The sequence below is a fragment of the Urocitellus parryii genome, chromosome X (genome assembly GCF_045843805.1).
Source record: "Urocitellus parryii isolate mUroPar1 chromosome X, mUroPar1.hap1, whole genome shotgun sequence".
Classification (NCBI taxonomy): domain Eukaryota; kingdom Metazoa; phylum Chordata; class Mammalia; order Rodentia; family Sciuridae; genus Urocitellus; species Urocitellus parryii.
In genome coordinates this window covers 130563397-130578534 of record NC_135547.1, presented here as the reverse complement: position 1 = coordinate 130578534, position 15138 = coordinate 130563397, and the positions used below count along the sequence as shown (strand labels likewise).

Sequence of the window (15138 nt, the reverse complement as noted above, 5' to 3'; positions counted from 1 at the left end):
TCATATGTAAATAGAGTGTAACTTCTCCTTTTTCTGGTTGTACCTAATGTCCATTCACATGGGTCATGTAGTCAAATAGGATAATAATGTCTGATTTATTCTCTTGTCGTTCAACTCCAGCCCTTTTAAAATTTATTTTCAGACAGGATCTGGCTATGTTGTCTAGCCTCACCTGGAACTTCTGATCCTCCTGTCTCAGCTTCTCAAGCTGTTGGAATTAAAGGCACTGGCCACCATACCTGAGGAAAATAGTTTATTTTGACCCAAATATTAATGATCATCCTTAGGAACATGGATTCAACTTATCCCGATTGATGTGTGTGTCCCATTCTGGAAGAAATTACATCTTTTCTAATAACAGGGATTGAACCCAGAGAAACTTAATCACTGAACCGTATCAGCAACCCTTTTTATATTTTATTTTGAGACATGATCTTGTAAGAGTAAAAGAAATTGAAGTTAAAGTGTAAATGACAGGGCATTGTAAGGTTTCCAAGCTGCAAGACCTGAGTTAAAAAGTGAAGGACCAGGTATTGTTAAATTCCTCTGTTAGGACAATACCCGAACTCCCAGTAAATGTTTCTCCTGATCCTCTGGCTGTTTAATAACTAAGGGCTCTGAGTAGCCCGGTAGGTAGGTTTCCAGGACCCAAAACCAATCAGTTTAAATGTGTACCCTGCTTAGAAGTGACCAATCACCCTGCCCAGCCTGTTCCCGCCAATAAATGTACTAGTCATGTCTGAGAGTTGTTGTTCAATTTTCCTGCGCCTCATGATGATTTGTTCTGATGTATGCAAAGCCCCCCGCCATCCCCAAAAAGTGTACTTAAGCATTGTTCAACCCCTGCTCTGGGCTCTGGGCTGCTCTCCTTTCTTGAGTGGGCAAGGAGCCCCAGCATGCTGGTTCAATAAAACCCCTTCTGCCAATTGCATGAGTGGTTTTTTGGTGGTCTCTTCCTCTGATGCTTCGCCAGACCCTTACAATCTCACTATATTCCTTAGGGCTTCACTAAGTTGCTGAGGCTGGCTTTGAATTTAGCAGTCCTCCTGACCCAATCTCTCAAGCTGCTGGATTATAGTTGTGCCCCACTGTGCATGCCTGACAAGAACATTTGAAAAGAAAGTTATGCATGAATACGTTAACCAAGGGCATTGGTAGGATCATCAGATGGGTGGCTACAGTAGAAAGGGGAAATTTCTTTTATAGGTCCATTATTACATTGTTAGCTTTGGAAGATGGTAGTTATATGTCAGGTAAGGTTGGTAATATATTCTGAGAACTTCATTTGTTTGGAGAATTTTGGACTAATACAGAAATTAAGGTAATTGGCTTTAAAAGAGCTTAAGAGAGCCCAAGATAATTGTTGCCAACCATACAGAACCCTGTCTCATACCTCATGGTGGTCTAGTTCCCCAAAGTCAGGTGGTCTGAAGGTTCACTGATATAGAGGAAGTTCATAGAGAAATTCAGTTCACACCTTCCTAAATTCTGTTTTTTTTTTTTTTTCCCTAAGGGCTAGACACCAAATCTGATTTTCTCAGCCAGGTTTTCTTTGGACACCTCAGAGAGTGTTATGTTCTCAGCCACTGTCCATTCCTGGGGCTGCCACCATGTGCCCACAGCTGTCCTGTGCGCTGCATGGTAAAAGGAATTTCAGGCCTTAGGTCAGCTCCTCTTAGAGGAGAGCCTAAGTTGTGAGGTACAGCCTCTTGGGGGCTCAGCTGAGGTCTTGGGGCCAAGGAATGTCCTGGAATAAGCCTCATCTAGACAACTAACTTCTTGGGGACTTGTTTTCCCCAAGCCCTGTTCCCATTCCTTGGAGAAAGTTGGACAGCCAGCCTGTGGATGCTGGTGCTGAGGGGTCAGGTCTGCAATTACTCCTGCCCTTTCAGTCTCTTACAGTGTGAAGGAGCGAAACCTTTCCCAGAGCATAAGGACCACCGATCCCCGTGCAGAGCTGTGCAAACCTGAAAAGCCTCATAGAGTGGAATCATGGTCCAGGTCCCTGGGAGGGTGATCCTGGAGGCTTTCAGTGAGCAAGACCTGGAGGAAGCATGTCTTAGCTGTCAGGGACCTTCCCTGCTTCTTGAGCCTGGCACATGGGTGTTCCCTCAGCACCAAAGCTTTCTATGTATCACTTTGAAATAATCTGCTCACATATCTGAGGCCCAGGTTTATTTATTCAGAGCCAAATTGGATAGACTATTATTAAAGAGGCAAGAAAAATTGGATTTTAAAGTCTAGTTATATTTCCATTGGTAAAATTCCCAACTTACAGCCAGGTACCCTGGGGCACAACTGTGATCCTTCCTGCTTCAGGGGCTGAGACAGGAGTGTTGCGAATTTGAGGACAGCCTTAGCAACTTAGCTGGGCCTTCTGCAACCTGGTGAGACTGCATCTCAAAATAAAATATAAAAATGACTGGGGATGTGGCTCAGTAGTATAATATCTCTGGGTTTAATCTCAGGAGTACCAAACCAAAAAAAAGAAAAAGAAAAACAGAAAACTCCTAATTACCTAATTTATCTTTTGCTACCGCTGAGTATATATAGAATGTTTGTTAGTTTCAATCTTGTCTTTTCAGTGATTTCAAATTGAAACCCAATCCTAGATTCCAAAATGCCACTTAAGATGCAGAGAAACTCTGTCTGGCATTATTGCTGCAGAATTTGAGTCCAATTCTATAAAAATAGTGGTGGATAAATTTATGAATGAGATTTCATGAAAACTAGTATGTATACTTCACAAGGTGATGAATTTGACAAAGGATGACAGTTTTTCACTGTTGTTGTCTGGACTTGACAGGTTCATGTTAACTGTGTGGTATTTTTGGTATCAGGAATGGAGCAGAGAGCTGCTTAACCATCTGCCCCTTTAGATTGTTTGTTTTGAGACAGAGTCTTGCTACATAGCAGATTGCCTCAGACTCCTGAACTGGTGGGGTTACAGGTGTGTACCATCATGCCTTTCTTCTTTGTAAATTTTAAGGACAATTTTGGTAATATCTGAAATACCCAATTATGATCATTTAATCACTGAATATCAGTGAAATAGTAAACGACATTTGTTTTCTGGAAAGGAGAGATACATGTGCCTAAATAAGGGGGCCGATCCCCTCAAGAGCACTCCTAACCTGTCACCTGATTCCTGTTTTCTCCTAAGTGACTCCTCCTTTGGCTACCCCTTTGAGGGCTGGCCTTTTATGAAATTTGGGAGCAACATAATTTCTCTCTCTACTCTCTCTGTTCCATACAACATTTTGGCTGGTCTTAGATACAGTCCAGTATTTCCAATTTTTTGAAAAGTATTTTTTGTTGTTGCTGTAGTTGGACACAATACCTATTTATTTTTATGTGGTGCTGAGGATCAAACCTATGGCCTCTTATGTGCTAGGCAAGCACTTTACTGCTGAGCCAAAATCCCAACCCTACTATTTCCATTTTTCGATGTAGTTTTTCTTAAGCTTACCCCCAAAATACAATAAACCATGCCCTAAATTTCACAGAATTTACTGAAATGCTCAGTGTTTTTTCAGAGAGTGTGGATCATGGGAACATTCAGTCTCTTTGTGAGAAAGTGTGTTGCCTTTTCATTGATTTTGTTGTATTTTATGCCTCTAATTGTGTACCTTTTGTATTATAATCATTTTTATCTCTCATTACATATATTTTAGTCATTTTTTTTGTGTGTGGCCTGCTGGAGATTGATCTGAGGGCCACATACATGCTTGGCAAATTTTCTACTACAGAGCTACTCTCCAGCCCAAGAGTATTAGTATTGTAGATTGGTGTTTATTTATTTGCTTACTTATTGAGTGCTGGAGATTGATGCCATGGACTTGCTTAGTTATCCTCCAGAAATGAATTTTGATTTGTGAGCAGCATTCTGGAGGTGGGCAGGTGTTTTACTGGGGAATAAACCTACAGGCACTTGACCACTGAGCACATTCTCAGCCCTTCTTATTATTTATATATTTTTTCTTTTTTTATAATAAAAATTGTAGATGAACAGAATACATTTATTTTGTTTGTTTATTTTTTTGTGGCTCTGAGGATTATATCCAGTACCTCAAACATGCTAGCAAGTGCTATGCCACTCAGCTACAATCCCAGACCCCCTTTTAATTTTTGATGAAGACCAGTCTCGCTAAATTTCTGAGTGTCTTGCTAAGTTGCTGAGACTGGCCTCCAACTTGCCATTTCCTTGCCTTGACCTCCCTAGTGCCTGAAATTACCACCACACCAGCAGTTGGAATGACTTTTGAAGACTTATCATCCAATTCCTTTCCAGATGGAAATAGTATTGAAAAATCAGTTTCCTTGCTTTTGTTAATAGTTTTGAAATTTGTAACTATGCCTTTTCCTCTTTGCTTTATTTTTTGCATTATAGTGAAAAAGGTATTTACTATATAATATTGTTTCTTTTGATTATATTCATAAAACTTCATGGCTTGGTAGTTTATTCACTTCTTTATTAGATAAACTTTGGTTTTTCAGAGGAATTTTTGGCTTATATAGTTTATTAGTCACTGTTCTCTAGAGGAACAGGATCAAGAGGAAGTATGAGTATAAAAGGAGACTTATCAGATTGGTCTACTTGACCTGAAGCTGGATAGTCCACAGTGGCCATCTGTAGGGTGGAGAGCTTGAGAAGTAGTAGCTGCAGAGTCTAAGAGGCTGAAGCCTCAGAACAAGTGGGATCAGTGGTGCTGCCCTAGTCCAGAACAAATGTTCTGGAAACTCCCTGGAGAATCATTGGCAGAGTCCACTTTGGGAGAGTGAAGAAGGCAGAGTCTGATATCCTCAGACCATTGCAGCAGCCATCAAGAACCCATTGAGAAGAAAGGAGCTTGCTCTGCTGCTGCTTCCTTCTTCTTCCAACTTTTGTTCCACCCAAGACACCATCCTATTGGATGGTGCTGCCTAGCTTAAGGAGATTCTCCAGTTTGGTTCACTGTTCCACATGCCAATCATTTGTAGACACACTTTACCACATGCCAATCATTTATAGAAACACCCAGAAGGTTATTAATCATTGACATCTTTTAATCCAATCAAGGTGACAATTAAATGTGCCATTACTCATAGTATGGAATACCCCTTCTCTCCAGTCGATAGTCTCCACTGTTTCCAACATATTTCATTGGTGTAGGGTGTTTGTTAATTACTAAACGAGTGTTGAACATTTGATAAAGAGAATGGATGAAGCAACACTTTATGATAAGCCAAAGTTCATCCTTTACCTTAGGGTTTATCCTCTGTGTGATGTGATTGTGTGTGCCACATTGTTTACAAGATAATGTCATACAGAAGAGTTTCACTGCTCTGGTAATGCTGTGTTCCACCTGTTCATCACTTTTTATATTTTCTCCCTCAATATCTGCCCCCTAAATCCCTGGCAACCATCAGTTCTGCTAGTGCATCTATACTGTTGTCTTTTCCAGAATGTTCTTGACTTGGAATCTTACTGCACATGGACATTTCAAACTGGCTTCTCTCACTTACCAGTCTGCCTTTAATGGTTGTGTATCTTTCCAGGCTGCAGAGCTCATTTTCTGGATGATGTTCTTTGATGTGGTTTAACTGCAGCTTGTCCATTCATTATTGAAAGGTGCATCTTCCTTGCATCTAGCTTTGGGCAGGTCTGGATATGGCTGCTGTAGTCACTGCAGTGAGGGTTCCTGTGCCCATAATTTTCCCACCATTTTTATAGACATTTTTATGGTGTGATGACTTTATTTGTACAATTTTTAGCATTTATGTTTAAATTTTGCATTTATGATCATGAGCATCACTCATAGTTTTCTTTTCTATTTAATACTTTCCTTTATCTACTTAATTTGGATAATATGATAACTTATGCCTCAGAAAGAAATAGGAGGTGTTAACTCAGCTTCTATGTTCTGGAAAAAAATTAGAAAATTGAAAAACTGTCATGATGCAGGCACATTGGTATGTGCCTGCATCATGTCAGTTCTTAAGTGTCTCATGAAAGCCTGTTTGAATTGTCAGAGCCTTGCCTTGGTTTTTTGGGTAGTAATTAGTTATTGAGTCTGCTTTTTTTCAGCAGCCATGGGCTCATCTGTTTTGTGTATTTTCCCTTGTGTGTAAGTTGTAGGAGATTGTCTTTCTCAAAGAAATGGCCCAGTTTCTGCAAGTTGTCTAATTTGTGTCAGGCACATTTATGATAATGTTGAAATCTCAATACATTGTTGAAGATGACACTTTTAAATGTTTTAGTAGGTTTTCAGTCCTCTTTGCTTTTTTATTTAATGTTATTGTATGTTGTACACTTTTCTTTTTTTCTTATATATAGAATGAGGATTGAACCCACTTTCTCCCAAGCACTAGGCAAGCACTCTTCCATTGAGCCACAACCCCAGTCCCTATCCTCTGTATTCTTAGCCTTATGTCAGTTTATCAGTGTTGCTCATGTTTATGAAGAAGTTGATTTTGTAGACTGTGAATTTCCTGATTGTGGTTTCATCAACACCTTCTGTTACCTTCCTGTGGTTAATTTAGGTTTACATTACTCGTCTTTCTCTTGTTTTTTGAAGTGGTAATTTCAATGATTGCTCTTAGCTCTTCTTTTCTGAAATGTTCATTGGATGACTTAGATATCAATACAGCACCACCTCTGGTATTCTCTACGAATTTCCTATGATTGACTTTTACATTTTTTTTTCTTCAAAATGGTCACCTTTTCTCTTGAGTCACCTCTTTGTCCTGTGTCTGTTTAGAGTCTTTTGTTTCATGTCCTTTTCCCTGGAGGCTTTTTAGCTTCTTCTCATTTATTTTTGTTTTAGCTCTCATGTTCTTTGAGCATACATTTGATTTTAGTGGTGGTACACTTGTAGGGTGTGGTTTTTGTCTTGTGGAGAGTTGCTGTGACCCTGAGACGTCAGTGTGCTTCCTATTTGCTAGAAAGCCCATGAAGCCCTCCTGCCTGCATCATTGTCCTGACAGAGTTGGGCTGATGTCTCTGAGTGTAATTGAGTATGGTTCTGTGTCAGTGGCAAGAATATTTTCTTTTTGCCTGCTCCATCACTGTGCTGACATCATAGCATGCTTACAGATGTCCATAGTGGCCTGTTTCACACCCAGACTGTGTGGGATAGTTCAGAAATCTGGGCTCCAAACTTGTTGCTTTACCACACTCTGGAAGAGCTCCTGCCTTAGGTTTGTTTGCACCACCATTCCTACAGGCAAGATGAATCTCTTTCACAACAGACAACCATTGCCCATGTGGCCCAACCTTGTTCAAAATGTCCTTGAGCAGAACATTGGTATGTGTCTCATGACTATACATTATGGTAGTGAACTGGACATTCATTGTTCTCATGAGACTTAGAAAAGTAGTGCCTGCTGGTAATTAAGAAGATTGTTTTGAGAGTTATAAAACTTTTCAAGGCTGTTGTTTGGACAAGGTGATATTTTTGGGTCATTGAGTTATTTCTAAGACATGTGCCATCTTTCACTTACCCCATTCTGGTTTGACGGTAACCAGAGGAAATTATAAAATTGTGTATTAATAAATAAATTAAATTAATCAAATAGAGAACGTGTGTTTTGGTCACTTAATAGTAAGCTAGTTGACTAAATTTGTTCTGGAGTAAAGCACCTGCAAACTTCTAGTTGTTCTCAGTGTAATCACAAAGGATGAGCTAAATCTCCAGTTAACTCATTGGGACAACCTGTGTGAAAGGTTGTCTAAATGTTGTCTATGAAGGAATCTCCTTAGTGACCCCATGCCCAGAGGATGTGGTTTGGGGCTGGTTCTAGGCATTTCTTTATGTATGGAACAATAGACTTTCAGAGGAAACAAGACATAAGTAAATTCCATCTTATCTATATTAACCTTGTAGGTACAGGGAGCCACTATAGTTGGCAGAATGTCTGTCAAATAGTTAGTTTCATGATTCCTGCAATTTCCTACACATCACCTTTCTTTTCTAAAGATAAGTACTATAGAAAGTGATTATATTAGCTGTATACCACACAGGACGTTTGTAGGACATGTAATAGAAGTGCAATCAATAAACAAGTTAGGAGAGATCTGGGAGCCTGCTTACTTCGTGTTAACTCACCAAAGGAAGGGTATAAATCACTATGATGTTTGCTTTCTGAGTAGTCAATTTCTAGTGATGGAATGGCTGTAAGAAATTGAGTGCAATAAGACTTGATGGACCAATCTCTGGAATTAATTTAGAGACCAGGGAATCATGTGAACATCATGCATGTTGAGTATAGATTTCTCATGCTGTCAATCTCTCTTGACCTCCACTATACATTTGGTGGGATATTTTAGATCTCAGTGGCCTTGGAGGATGTGGCTGTGAACTTCACCCAGGAGGAGTGGGCTTTGCTGGATCCTTCCCAGAAGAACCTTTACAGAGATGTGATGCTGGAAGTCCTCAGAAACCTGGCTTCTATAGGTAATAATGATGTTTTTAGAGTTAATCAAATAGAGAATTCATGTTTATTTTGGTCATTTATGTAGAAGGTGAAAAGGGAATCAGTTGGTGAACTATTGCAGCATAAATGGCACCTAGGATTTGGCAAAACATTTCTAGCTCCTAAATATTCATAAAGATTGTTCTGTTCTCTCATCTTAGGAAACAAGTGGGAAGACAAGATCACTGAAGACCATATTGAGAACTCTGGGAGCAATCTAAGGTAACTGTACTCTCAAGAGAAATTCATGAGGGAATATGAGAACTGTCATATAATTTTTAAAGCAAACAAACTGAAAAAGTATGCATAATATGAAATGTATTTATTCTTATAATATTTTTTACCAGAAATATATACTTAGCTGTAACAAATATACAGTCTTTTCAAAGTATTTGACATGCAAAAAGAACTATGACATTGCATATGTGAATATCACTATTTGGATAATAGCCATAGAGAAGCAGTGTTGCAAAGGTTTGTTTCCTTTCAACCGCTTTATTTTAGGCAAGTTAAACAAATCAGAAAAAGTAGCCTTTACCGGATGTTTAGTAATGTAAGGATGTATAATTAATAGCAAATTGTGAATGAATCAAGCATTGATTATGTGCTGGTCAATTCTTCTTCAAAGAAGTCATATGGTAAACTTCAAAGGCACAATATATTGTGGAGAAACCTTCAAATCAATTCCAATTCTTAATTGAACAAAGAAAAATTTTAATAGAGTAAATCCATGTGACTTCATTGTATGTGTAAAAGACTTCATATGTCCTTCATTCCTTCATAGGCACATCACATCTCACTCTGGTCACAAATACAAGCATAAGGAATGTGAAGAGAAGCCATGTGAATTTAAAGAATATAAGAGATCTCTGGTTTCTCTCAGACGTGTTTACACACAAATGTTAATACAAACTGGAGATGGACCATATGAAAGTGTAGTATGTGGGAAAGTCTTCAGTTGTTCCAGTGACATTCAAAGACATGAAGATATTTATTCTGGCTGGAAACTTGATGAATGTCAACAATGTGTTGAAGCCATTTCTTCTCTCCCAGGTTTACAAAGACACATGAGAACACACAGTGGAGGTAAAACTTTTCAATGTGAGATATGTGGGAAAGCCTTTCATTTCTCCTCTTTATTTAGAAGACATGAAAGAAATCATTCTGGAGAGAAACTCTATGAATGTAAACAATGTGTTAAAACCTGTATTTCACACACAAGTCTTCAAAGGCACAAGATTACACACACAGGGAATGCACGTTTCAAATGTAAGGTATGTCGGAAAGACTTTGCTTATCCCAGTTTACTTAGAATACATCAGAGAACACATACTGGAGAGAAGCCCTATGAATGTAGGCAGTGTGGAAAAGCCTTTTGTACATCCAGTTCCCTTCAGATTCATGTAAGAATGCATAATGGAGAGAAGCCCTATGAATGTAAACAGTGTGGCAAAGCCTTTGCTAGATCCGGTGACCTTCACTCACATGAAAGAACTCATACTGGGCCTGGGGATGTGGCTCAAGCGGTAGCACACTCGTCTCGCATGCGTGCGGCCCAGGTTCGATCCTCAGCACCACATACCAACAAAGATGTTGTGTCCGCCAAATACTAAAAAAAATAAATATTAATTTAAAAAAAAAAAGAACTCATACTGGAGAGAAGCCCTATGAATGTAAGCAGTGTGGCAAAGCCTTTGCTAGATCCAGTTCCCTTCAGATTCATGGAAGAATGCATACTGGAGAGAAGCCCTATGAATGTAAGCAGTGTGGAAAAGCCTTTGCTGGATCCGGTGACCTTCACAAACATGAAAGAACTCATACTGGAGAGAAGCCCTATGAATGTAAGCAGTGTGGCAAAGCCTTTGCTAGTTCCAGCAATCTTCAGAGTCATGGAAGAATGCATACTGGAGAGAAGCCTTATGAGTGTACGCAGTGTGGAAAAGGCTTCACTCAGTCCTCTGGCCTTAAGTCACATGAAAAAAATCACACTAGAGAAAAACTCTATGAATGTCAGTAGTGTGGAAAAGCCTTTGCTAGATCCTGTGACCTTAACAGACATGAAAGCACACATACTGGAGAGAAGCCCTATGAATGTAACCAGTGTGGAAAAGCTTTGCAAGTTCCTATAGCCTTCACAGACATGGAAGAATACATATTGGAGAGAAGCCCTATGAATGTGAATGTAAGCAGTGTGGCAAAGCCTTGGTTAGATTCAGTTACCTTCAGTCACATTAAAAAAATTCATACTGGAGAGAAGCCCTATGAATGTAAGCAGTGTGGCAAATCCTTTGCTACACCCAGTTATCTTCAGATTCATGGAAGAACACATACTGGAGAGAAGCCCTATAAGTGCACGCAGTATGGAAAAGTCTTCACTCAGTATTCTGGCCTTCACTCACATGAAAAACTTCATACTGCATAGAAGCCCTATAAGAATAAGCTTTGTGGCAAAGCCTTTGCTACATCCAGTGACCTTCAAAGACATGGAAGAATACATACTGGAGAGAAGCTCTATAATTGTAAGCAATGTGGAAAACCTTTGTTACATCTGCTCAGCTTTGCTTACATAAAGGATCACTTCCTGCAGAGAGATTGGTTTCACTTATTAACGTGTAGTGAGTTTTCTGTAGAAAAATTATTTGAATGTGATATGTGGGAATTCAGTATTTCTTGTCATATTCAAAGAGAAGAAAGTTCTCACATGTCCAAATCAATGAATCAATCTCTCTATATATCTATCTCTAAATTGTATTGGGGTTTTAGTCTGAGGGTCCTCTATCACTGAGCCTCATCCATTTTACTTTTTTTTTTTTTAAATATTTATTTATTTATTTTTTGGTTTTTGGCGGACACAACATCTTTGTTGGTATATGGTGCTGAGGATCGAACCCGGGCCACACGCATGCCAGGCGAGCGCGCTACCGCTTGAGCCACATCCCCAGCCCCTTACTTTTTATTTTGAGACAGGGACTTATGGAGTTCCTTGGTGTCTTCAAGTTGTTGAGTCTGGTTTCACATTTGTGATCCTTCTGCCTCAGCTCCCCGAGACCCTGGGATTAAGGGCCTACACTACCACATATAAATGAATAATGATTTAAATTTAAACAATTTGGAAAAGCATTCCATTTTCCCTGGTGCCTTCAAAGCCATTTCACTCACAGTGGGACAAAAACCCTCGGAATGTGGAGGATTGGATACATCCTGTCAGCTTCACACCTCAGCCCTGCTTTCCTTCTCATATATGAAAATACTCATGGAGAGAAGCCCTGAGAATGTGAGAAATATGGGAAGTCTTCAAATTTTCCCACTTTTTTCTAAGGACTGGGAAGATTCTTCTTGAAAGATTCATGTCAAAATGAATAAATTTTATGTAATTAAGAAATACAAAGGGCTCAGGTGTTTTAGTTTTGTTTCGTTGTATGAAAGGACTCACATTGTAGAAAATCCTGTGGATAAGCCATGTGGGGCAATATTCAGCTTTCACAGGTTCCTCCAAAGACATAAAAGGATTCACATCAGGGAAAACCCAACTGCTCTTTAAACAATGTGGTAACAGTTTCATCTTTCCAGTTTCTTTTTGAGTATCATGGGAGAACCTGCTCTGAAGAAAAGCCTTGTATATAAAAATGTGGTGAGACCTTCAGTTGTTACAGTTTGTTTTAAACTTACTCATCAAACTTGAGGGAATTTTTTACTTTATTTTATTTTACTTGTCTTGGTACCAGGGATTCAGCTCAGAGACACTTAACCATTGAGCCACATCCCAGATCTTTTTTATTTTATTCCAAATATTTAGACATGGTGTCACTGAATTGCTTATATCCTCACTATGTTGCAGAGGTTGACTTTGAATCTGTGATTCCCTGCCTCAGCCTGCTTTTCCAGTGGAATTACAGTCATACAACTCCTTCAGCAAAAAACCTAATTTTTTTTTTTTTTTTTTAGAAAACCACTCTAGGTTTGTAAAAAGGGTGTGGACTTTCATTTCTTTTTTGTCTATTCAGAGGTAATGAGAATGCACCCTGGAGTGGATGTAGGAATTGCGTCAGCATGAAGATGTGAAAGCAACATGTTTCTCCCAGTTAAATATCTCTTCTTGTTAGATTTAATTTTTCTCTCTATATTTGTTGATCTGTAGTCAACTCTCCCATATGATGACATAATCTTATATTTACTATGTGTGTGTGTGTGTGTGTGTGCACGCGCAAAATCTAATGTGTAGTATGATTTTGTACATAGAAGTATGTTATAGAATAGTACACGAGATTTCTAGTTAAAATGTATTAACCTGTATTGGCAGATTTTTAATTTTTTTTTTTAGAGTTTTCATCTCTCTTCTTCCCTTGAGTCCAATTTCTCTCATATTGCCCATTTTTTTCCACTAAAGACCTTAGCAAACAAATGATATTTTATGGGCTGGGGATGTGGCTCAAGCGGTAGCGCCCGCGCCTGGCATGCGTGCAGCTCGGGTTCCATCCTCAGCACCACATACCAACAAAGATTTTGTGTCCGCCGAGAACTAAAAAATAAATATTAAAAATTCTCTCTCTCAATCTCTCTCTCTCTCTCTCTCTCTCTCTCTCTCTCTCTCTCTCTTTAAAAAGAAAAAAACAAATGATATTTTCTGACTCTGGTCTCATAATTAAAAATAACTTTTTCCAGGTTTATGAATAATATGATATTTTCTGTCTCCTCGTATATCTTATGACTCTTATATATGTTGTGAAAAGATTAAAATGTGAGAAGTTTTAACTATAATTACCAGGGTCATAGAATTCAGGGCCAAAGAAAATAAACATTACTATTATAATTATAGTCGTCATCATCACCACCACCATATCTGATGTGCATAAGCCCTGATCCCATCCCTACCCCTTTTTATTTATTTTTAAATTTTGATTGAAGTATTTTTAAAATTCTTTCCAAGGGCCTCAGTATGTTGGTGAGGCTGGGTTTGAACTTGTGATTCTCATTCTATAGCCACTGGTTTTACAGATGTGCTATCATGCCTGGCTCCTTGATGTTTCTTGAGACTTTGATGTAAATCAATATATGCCTGGTTTTTGTAGAGTTTCCAAGTCTTAATTGATCCATAGGCGAGAATTCCTTTTTACTGTGTTTATGTATACTAATGCCCTTAAAGCTCTAAGATTCTACAATGATTCTGAGCATCAGAAAGACATTAATTCACAGCTTATATCCCAAATTTTTATATTTCCAGTTGGACTAAACTGAAGTCCATTTTGAAAAATTTTATTTTCTATAATTTTTGTTGAAAAGAGGGTGGGAGAATTGTTTTAATATTTAAGGGAAAAAACTATTCATTTGTATTAAGATCTTATGATAAAATGAAATGTAAGTAATCAATATGAGTATTACAGAAATTTTTTTAACAAACATTTTTTTGTTCCCTCTGTGCACCAGACACCAGATAATCAACTTTGCAGAGTCACAGAGACTATGGAACGTGCCCTGGTGCTCATGTGAGTGTTATCTAAAGCACCAAGTGAAACTACAAAAGCAAACACCTGAGAGGGCTGAGTTGTGCCACCCACACATGCACACCCATACCCACGTGCACACACATGTACAGGATCAAGTCACCCTTTCTCTACATATTCTCCCTAGTGTAGTTCTTTCATCCTCTCTGTGTAATGCAACTATTGATTTCTTTGACTTTTCTCACAACATTGCTGCCCACTATTTTTTTCTCAAAATTTAATTATTACATCATGTCTTCTCAACTTATTCTTTTGTGTCTTTCTAAAGTTTGCTTACACATTGTGTATGTGAGTTGAGGCCTGTGCACTCCAGCATTCTGGACAGATTGGCTAAATATCTCTTTTTTCCTCCTTTGCTCCCTTCTTTCCTTCAGATTTCACCCAGGAGTTCTCCACTACTGAACTTCCCCCCTAGCTCTTTTATTGTTATTTTTTGAGATGGGGTGACGCTGGCCTCAAACTTGTGGTCACCCTGCCTCAGCCTCCTAGATGCTGGGACCATAGAGATGTGACCCTTTGTGCCCTGCAACTGGCCTCTTTCTTTTCCTTGGTGCCTTATTGTCCTGTTGATGACTGTGGGACCACCACTCTGTCACTTGTGTTTGTTCTAAGTCTCATGTGTTGTGTTGTATGTAGGCACATTAAAGGGCATTATAAAAGTTGTAATTTGTATGTATTGTTAGGAGAGGCATCTCCTCAAAATATACTTTGCCCTGTACTTAATTGAGTTGCTTTCTATTTCTTCTCATTCCCTGGCACCAGGGACCCAATCTTGCCTTGTGCCTGCTAGACAGGTGCTCTAGCAGTGAGCACTCCCCTTGCTCAGGTGGTGAGTTTGCTGCTGCTGTGTGTGTGGACCCACTGATGACCACGCCAGTAGATGCAGCGCTGCAGGTTTTCCTCCATGTTTTCATCTGGTCCCTTTCTTAAACATCTTTAACAGCAGGGAATTTTAACCACTGACATCCAATTTAGCTTTTATCACCATGATTAATACTTAGGTGGAATATGCCGGAAAACCCAGGCTGGACTTCTCTCTGTGTTCAGGGAACCTCAGTAGCCCTGGGAACATCGTGTGATGATTTTCTTCATACACAGCCTGTGATCAAAACTAGGTAAGGAGGGCCCCAGTCGAATGTCCTAATGTATTGGTGTCCCCTTCTGCACCTAAGAATCTTAAGTA

General features: G+C 39.1%; 1 pseudogene; it reads left to right on the top strand.

Annotated features, from left to right (window-relative positions):
- The first annotated feature begins 9708 nt into the window (after positions 1–9708).
- On the top strand, positions 9709–11239 carry LOC144250745 (uncharacterized; annotated as a pseudogene).
- Positions 11240–15138: the final 3899 nt, after the last annotated feature.